The following is an 8,419-nucleotide window of genomic DNA, read 5'->3' as shown; positions in this document are numbered from 1 at the left end:
TTGCTTCTTTTCTTAAAGATTGTGTTTATTCTTCTCTCACACATTACATCCCAACAGAAGTTTCCTTTCCCTTCCTCCACTCCTCCTAGTTCTCCTCCTACCTCCCCTTTCACCCAGATGCACTCCTCCTCCATTTCCCTTCAAATATAGAGCAGGATGGAGCCAGAGGCTGGACAGCCTAGAGACCCAGGAAAGAACCATACGTGACTGTCAAACAAAGTCAATGAAATGATCCCAATAATGCTACACTCATAGATCAGTGCCTTCCCCAATTGTCATCAGAGAGGTGTCATCCAGCAGCTGATGGGAGGAGATGCAGAGACCCACAGCCAAACATTAGGCAGGCCTTGGGGAATTCTGCAGAAGAAGAAGAATGATAATAGCAGCCAGAGAGGCCAAAGACACCACAAGAGCACAACTCACCAAATCAACTAAGCAGGGCTCATAGAGGCTCACAAAAACCAAAGTGAAAAATCACAGACCCAGCATGGGTCTGAGCTAGATCCCCTGTGTATACATTATGGTTGTGTAATTGGTGTTCTTGTGGGACTCTGGTGATGTGGAAACCTAGTGCAATGGAAACTTCCTGAAATCTGTAAGGATGAACCTAGTAAAGACTCCTAGTAAAGGTTGATAAGGAGTGTAAACTGACCATCTTCGGCTACTAGGCAACCCAGCCAAAAAACCTTCATCCTACAATTTGTCCTGTCTACAAGATGTGCTGAGGTAATGGTGGCACAGAAATTGTGGAAGTCTCAGCCAATGACTGGTCCAAATTGAGGACCACAACATAAGAGGGGTCCTATACCTGACACTTCTTGGGTGGCCAAGATTTTTTAAAAAATATTATGTGTATGAGTGTTTTGCCTGTATGTTTATATGTGTAACATGTGTGTGCAGAGTCTGCAGAGGTCAGAAGTGGGCATCAGTTATCCAGTGACTTAGAGTTACTATTGCTATGATGAACACCATGACCAAAAGCAACTTGGAAAGAAAAAGCTTTATTTTGCTTATATTTCTGAAATCATCAAAGGCAGACAGGATAGGAACTCAAGCATGGCAGTTGGGCAGGAGGCAGGAGGTGATGCAGAGGCCAAGAAGAAGTGCTGCTTACTGGTTTGTTTCTCATGGCCTGCTCAGCCTGATTTCTTATAGAACCCAGGACCATTTCTTATAGAACTCAGCTCAGGGATGGCACCACCCACAATGGTCTGGTCCCCCACATCAATCACTAACTAAGAAAATGCCCTGTAGGCTTGCCTACAGCCCCATCATATGAAAGCATTTTCTCAGTAGTTTCCCTTCTCCTAGATGGCTCTAGCATTTGTCAAGAGGACATAAAACTAATCAGCATACCCTGGAACTTGAGTGACAAGTGGGTGTAAACCACCATATGATTGCTGGGAATGGAATTGCAGTCCTCTGCAAAGGGAACAAGTGCTCCTATCTGCTGAGCCATCTCTCCAGCCCCTTTGCTTTTTTGTTTGTTTGTTTGTTTGTTTGTTTGGAGACTGGGCTTCTCTGAGTAGCCCTGGCTGTCCTGGAACTCACTCTCTAGACCATGCTGGCCTCGAACTCAGAAATCTGCCCACCTCTGCCTCTCAAGTGCTGGGATTAAAGGCATGCATCACTACCGTCCGGTCCCTTTGCTTATTTTTAATGTGTCCACTAGGAAAATTTAAATTGCATATATGGTTCTACTGGACCACACTGCTTTGCCTCAGACAATGCAGTTTTACTTACATAACATGCCAAGGAGACAGGGAGAGAATACGAAATTACCTTTTTACTACTTACTGAGCAGTCTTATTTTTAAATGTTGGGTGGTTTTTCTTTACATTATTAGCTCATAAAAGACCACACTGTGTCTGAGACTTGTAGTAACTAAGCAGCTTCAGAATCCTCTGTCTTCAGAGGAATAATATTAATTGAGTGAGGAAAGGCAGCCTAAAGCCAGACCACAAAAAAGTCATTAAGCCATATATAGCATTCAGTCTTTGTTCTGAAGGCAATTGGCAGCCTTTGGGTTTTAGCAAGGGGGTTGTTGCATCATTAGATTTGTATTCTGGAACTATTGAAACAGGTAGGTGGGCCTTGAATTACAGGGAGGCGATTATTACTGTACAGGCTAGAAATCATAAAGAAAATCCTGGATTCAGATTAGTGAAAAGAAGTGATGGGTGGGGGGGATAAAGTGGGTTTAAAGGAAGATGTAATGACTGATAGAATGTGAGAAGCAAGAGGAAGGAGCTGAAAAGGAGTCCAAAGTGTCTGGTTGTGGTTAGCAACAGAGGCAGTAGGGCAGATTCTGTTTTCATTCCCTATTTATAAACACAGAAACGTTCCAACTTTGAGTAGATTAGAGCTGGGCATGTAGCTCCTTGGTAGAGCCGTTGTCTCGAATGTGCAAGCCCCCAGCAAATCACACACACACACACACACACACACACACACACACACACACACTCACACACAAGATGAATAGGGGACTGGAGAGCATGGCCCTCATCATATTCTGAGAGGCCCTTCTGAGCTACCTTTTCCTCTTACTCCAAGTGTCTCTGTTCTATCAATGTATCGAGAATGACTGGAGTGGAGAAGACCAAGGAGCAGAGTTGGGCTGACCTGTACAATTCTCAAACATGCCCAGCTTCTAGAACGGAGGCAAGTAATGAGGACATGCTTGTGTAAGTGACGCGAATAAGCTGAAGGCATGAACTGCCTGAGGAAGGAAGTGCTGAGTTCTTCAATAAAATCAATGAACAATGCACCGAGACAATCCAAAGTTTCCTGGTTTTGTTTTGTTTTTTAAACAGTGTTATACTCTAACAAGCGGAATATTCTTCCTAAGTCTAGTTTGCTTAGAGATTTCAGAATGTCTTAGGAACTGCTTTGTTGTGTACACTTTAGGAGCATTACTTTTTTGTGATAATACTTTAAAAAAAGAAAAAAAGGTCTCACTGTGTAGCTCTGACTGTCATAAAACTAGAGCAGCTGGCCTTAGACTCACAGAGATCAGCCTACCTCCGCGTCCTTAGTGCTGGGATTAAAGGCATATGTCACCATACCCAGCTATGATAGCTTACATTCCATACAGGCTTTACTTTTTATTTGACTTTATTTTTTATTTAGGTGCATCTGTCTGTGTCTCTGTGTATATGTCACATGCCTTCAGGTACCCATGGATGGCAAAAAGCTTTGGATCTCCTGGAGTGGGGTTGTGAACCACCACCATCTAGGTATGGCGAACTGAAATCTGTTGCTATGGAAGAACAGCCAGTGCTTGAAAATGCTAAACCGTATCTCTAGCTCCTTCACCCACCCTCCTTTTAGAGACAGTCTCAGGTAGTTCAGGCATGCGCGGAACTCAGCTTGTAGCCAAGGTTGACCTTGAACTCCTGATTCTGTCTCCACCTCCCAAGTGCTGAGATTACAAAGAATGCCACCACTCCTGGCTATATAGCCTATGATTTTCACCCACATAATTTTAAATACATGCACAAAAGAGATGTTAAAGTCTTATATGTCCTCTACCTAGTTTCAACAAGTATGGACATTTTGCTTTATTCACCTTATTAATATTTCTCTAGATCAATGGTCCTCAACCTTCCTAATGCTGTGACCCTTTAATACAGTTCCTCATGTTATAGCGACTCCAACCATAAAACTATTTCATTGCTGCTTCACAACTGTGATTTTGCTACTGCTATGAATAGTGATGTAAATATCTGTGTTTTTCCATAGTCTTAGGGCAACTCCTGTGAAAGGGTCCTTCGACCTCCCAGGTCGAGAAGCACTGCTCAACATTGTTATTTTTACATGCTCATATGGTTTACATCCTCTATGAGAGTGAATTAGTGACGTGATGTCCCTTTACCAAAATGGTTCAGTGTATAATTTCTAAACAAGAACATTTTCTTCTTTAATCAAAGTATACTGATTAAAGCCTGGGAACCTCACAGTGACACAAGCTGTTGTCTAATCCACATTACTTGCCCCACTTTGCTCAGATGTTCTGATAAGAACTTTTTATGGTTCTTTTGTTTTCCATATCTAAGATGCAATTCTGAGTCATGTGCTGCAATCATCTGTGATCTCTTTTTAATCTGGAATGGTTTGTTTGCCTGTCTTTCTGTTTCTTGACCTTGACCTTTTTGCATTCAATTTGTGGATGGTAACTTAAATTTTTTTGATATTACATCAAGCCTGGAGTTAAGTTGTACATTTAAAAATTATTTTACATTTACTTCTTTATTGCGTGCAAGTGCCATAGTGTGTGCAGAGATCGAAGGACAACTTACAGTCAGGTATCTCCTCTACCTCATGGGGCTTCTGATCTGCTGGATCACCTCCATAGCCCAGGTTGTACATTTTTGCCAAGAAGAGCACAGAAAGGAGGCTCAGTCCTTCTTAATACAACACAGAAGAAATTGCACAGTGTCTATTGGTTCGACTGATGCAAAGGGTTTTTTGGATTTTTTTTCCCCATTCAGCAGGTATTTTACATTGCAGCGACATTTTTCCCTGGCATAAGCATGACAACGTGAAGTTTCTGAATTATTACTGTAATTATTAAAGTTATTTTTTTTGAGACTGGATCTCTCTGTGCTGCCCATATTGGCCTCAATCCCAGACTCAGGGAATTTAACTGCCTTGTCTTCCCAAGTAGCTGGTACTAAAAGGCATGTGTCATTACAATTTATATTCATTTTAATTTGTTACAAATAACTAAAGTGCATCAATCTAGATTTTTAAAAATATGTATTGTATGTTATATGTGTGAGTTCCTGCATGCATGCATGTGGACCATGTATGTATTCGTTACTCAAAAGGGACAGAAGAGGTTTCTAGGACCGGAACTACATGTCATTGTAGGCTGCCATCTGGGTGCTGGGAAATGAACCTAGGTTCTCTACAAGAGCAGCAAGTATGCTTAACCACTGAGCCATTTCTACAGCCCCACTTAGATTTTTTTTAAGGAAGCAAGTTTAATTAATTAATTAATTAATTACAAACAAGATCTGACTGGCCTAGAATTTCCTATGTAGATCAGGCTGCTCCGGAACTCAAAAAGATCCTTCTCCTACCTCAACCTACCAAGTACTGGGATTAAAGGTGTGTACCATTGTGCCTAGCTGAGAAGCAAGTTTAAAATAATACATTTTTTACTTGTAGAGGGCTAACGTCAACAGTTATCCTTTGAAATAAATGCTATTTTCAGATGAAAGTGAGGAAAGTACATACTTGTTTAAAAGTTTGAAATATTGAGATTTTTAATTTTTAAAGGACTAAGCTCTAAATATGATGAATACATTTTAACATATTAATGTTAACATATCTGTAAAGCATGGCACTTGTATGATTAATACATTAAGATTTCAGGCAATGGGCTGGTGAGATGGCTCAGTGGGGAAGAGCACCAACTGCTCTTTGGAAGGTCATGAGTTCAAATCCCAGCAACCACATGGTAGCTCACAAGCACCCGTAATGAGATCTGATGCCCTCTTCTGGTGCATCTGAAGACAGCTACAGTGTACTTACATATAATAAATAAATAAATCTTTAAGAAAAAAAACCTGCCAAAAAAAAAAAAAAAGATCTCAGGCAATACACCATATAGTTAGAAGAAACTTGGGGCTCAGAGGAGAGTGGATTGTCCTTTGGGGAGTGAATCCTAACAGTATTAGCTGCATCAGGATTTTAGACAGACCCTCAAGGGACTGACAGAGGCTCCTCATGCAACTGGTTGTGCCAAAATGAAGAGGTTGAAAATGGAACCATGGAAGATTTTAAAATGAGGTTTGTGTCAACATGCATAAATTCCTTTGCTTTGAAAGAGCTGCCATAAGATCCAAGAAGAGGAAGAGGAATATTTATTGTAATATTAAATGAAGTATTCAGGGCTTTTTTTTTAAATTTCCCTGCCTTCATTTCTAAGTCTGAGCAACAGCAACAGGGCAGCCTAGAATTGCTACTAACACTGTAGTGCGCTAAGGCTCAGGTTGACCCACTCCACTGCTGCTGTTGTTTTTGGTGATCATCCCATGACACTGGCATCTCCAACATGCTTGTGGGTTTCCACTGCAACTAGACTTCTCCAAAAGCCACTCATAGGCCCTTTTTGTGGTGCCAAGCCTCAGCTCCTTTGCATGACCCCTTCAGTCCTGGGCCATCAATTGCAAATCGAGGTTGCACCTTCACCAGTGGCCTTCCATGGCCTCTCACAGTTCCAAGCCTCCGATACTCTTCATGACCCCTTCACGCCTTCAAAACCAGTACCACTTGAGTGACTATTACACATTACCAAGTACAGCTACAGTATGATGTACAACCTTAACTATCTCTGGAACACAGCTTCTTTGTGCTCTCAGAAAACACTTCCTAGATGATTTCACCTCAGTGATGTGGGTCTCTTCTTAATCACTGCCAATTTCTTAGCTCCAGCTAACCAATATCAATTGTCCCAGTAGTCCCTTCTATTCTGGATTCTAAAGCCAAAGCCATGTGTCCAAAGCGGCTGAGTTCTGCTGCTTGCTGGGCCTGGAACATGCCCCCCTTGGTCTATTGCATTATCACCAGCCTTCTGTTTTCCAACTCCTTCACTGCCCAAACTTGGCTCTCTGTAGATTGACCTTGAATTCAAGAGATCTGCATACTTGTTTCCTGGGTTTAAAGGTGTGTACTACCCAGCCTGGATTTAATCTTTTCTTCACCTTGCTCTGTCCCAGGCTTGCTTTGAACTCAGATCTGATTGTCTTTGCCTCCTGTGATTAAAGGCTTATATGGTAATGCCTGGACCTAAATTTAGCGTATCATTAGTGAAGAATAACCAGGTGGAGCAAACTAAACCAAGGCTCAGTGCTTGTCTCCCACTGTCTTTAGGGTCATATTTATCCTCTTTCATCCCTGCTCCTTTCACATGTTTGCTGTATCAAAACATCCTTTCACCTGTGTCTGCTTCAGGAAAACATTCTTTCCTGTGTCGGCTCCAGCAAAACATCCTTTCACCTGTATGCCCAGGCAAAACATCATTTGACATAAATAACTTTCCAAAGAAACTAGAAGTTTCCATTTCACAGGACACCTCCCACACTTTTTTTAAAATAATCAAATAGTAAATTTCTCATTGCATGAATATACCACGTCTTTATCCATCTCTGGGTGGACATTTGAATTGTTTCCACTTTGGTAGCATTGTGAATAATCCTTCCATAAACATTCATTCTTATGAACACCTAGTTTCAACTATTTAGTGTATTTATACCCAGAGTGAAGTATTTGAATCATATGATGATAATTATCTCTTCATCCTACCCCTCCTATTTTAAGTGCTGAGAATGGAGCCCAGGACCTCAAGCATGCTAAGCAAGCAATCTACCATTGAGCAATAGTACTAAGCCAAACTTTTTTTTAAAAAGAGGATGGATACATCTTGTTATATCCTCAACAGCAAAGCAGAAGGGTTTCAGTTTCCCTGTACTCCCACACTCCTTACTTTGCATGTTTTCACGTTTGTTTATTCTGGCTATCTGTGTGGATGTGAACTGGAGTGACACCTATTATGACATAATCTGCTTTAGGATTTGGCAGTGGGACTTTTGGCTTTACATGGGATTCTTTGGGGTTTTATCTATTTACTTTTAAATAATTCCAATGCAATGGCTAGGCCTCAGACCAATTCCATAAAGTGCTAGGCCTGGGGCCCAGGCAACAGCCATGTGTTTCAAGTCCCAAGGTGGTTCTAGTGTGCAGCTGAAACTATGAATCAGCGTGTCAATGATCCAAACCCCTCTTTCAGTTACACAGTTTTTAATCAATATTTTAAATACTGTTGTGTTTAAATAGCTGGATGAGTCCCACATTCATCTGGGAAAAATGGTGAGGGAGTGATCCAGATTTTTAACAGCCATTCTAAGCCTAATAGTGAATGCCAGATTTGAAGAAAGGAAGTGATTTCACCTCAGCTGCACTGAGGTGAAAGCAGGGGTGACTGCATTGAAGGCAGGGGCGTGAGTATGCACGAGCACACACACACACACACACACACACACACACACACACACACCTCCAAGGGTCCTTTACAAAAATGGTAACAAAGCAGACAGAAATCCTAACAGTAAAATGAAAAGTTATTGCTCTTGGTATTTGGGGCAGATTCTAAGGGTTGCCCCCTTGCTCCCCACTTTCTACCTACCACCCTTCATGAAGGAGTTTTAGGACAAGAACAGGATGGATGACTTTTCCGGTGGCTCTTATTATATAGCTTTTGGATGTTTTCAGCTAAGCACCTTAACTCTTCTCTACTGTGACTATCACCACTATCAACATCACCACCATTACCACCACATTCTGCTTTTTTTTTCGAGACAGGGTTTCTCTGTATAGCCCTGGCTGTCCTGGAACTCACTCTGTAGACCAG

Source organism: Mastomys coucha, chromosome X (genome assembly GCF_008632895.1).
Source record: "Mastomys coucha isolate ucsf_1 chromosome X, UCSF_Mcou_1, whole genome shotgun sequence".
Taxonomy (NCBI): Eukaryota; Metazoa; Chordata; class Mammalia; order Rodentia; family Muridae; genus Mastomys; species Mastomys coucha.
The sequence above is the reverse complement of the archived record's forward strand: the minus strand, read 5'-3'. Positions refer to the sequence as shown.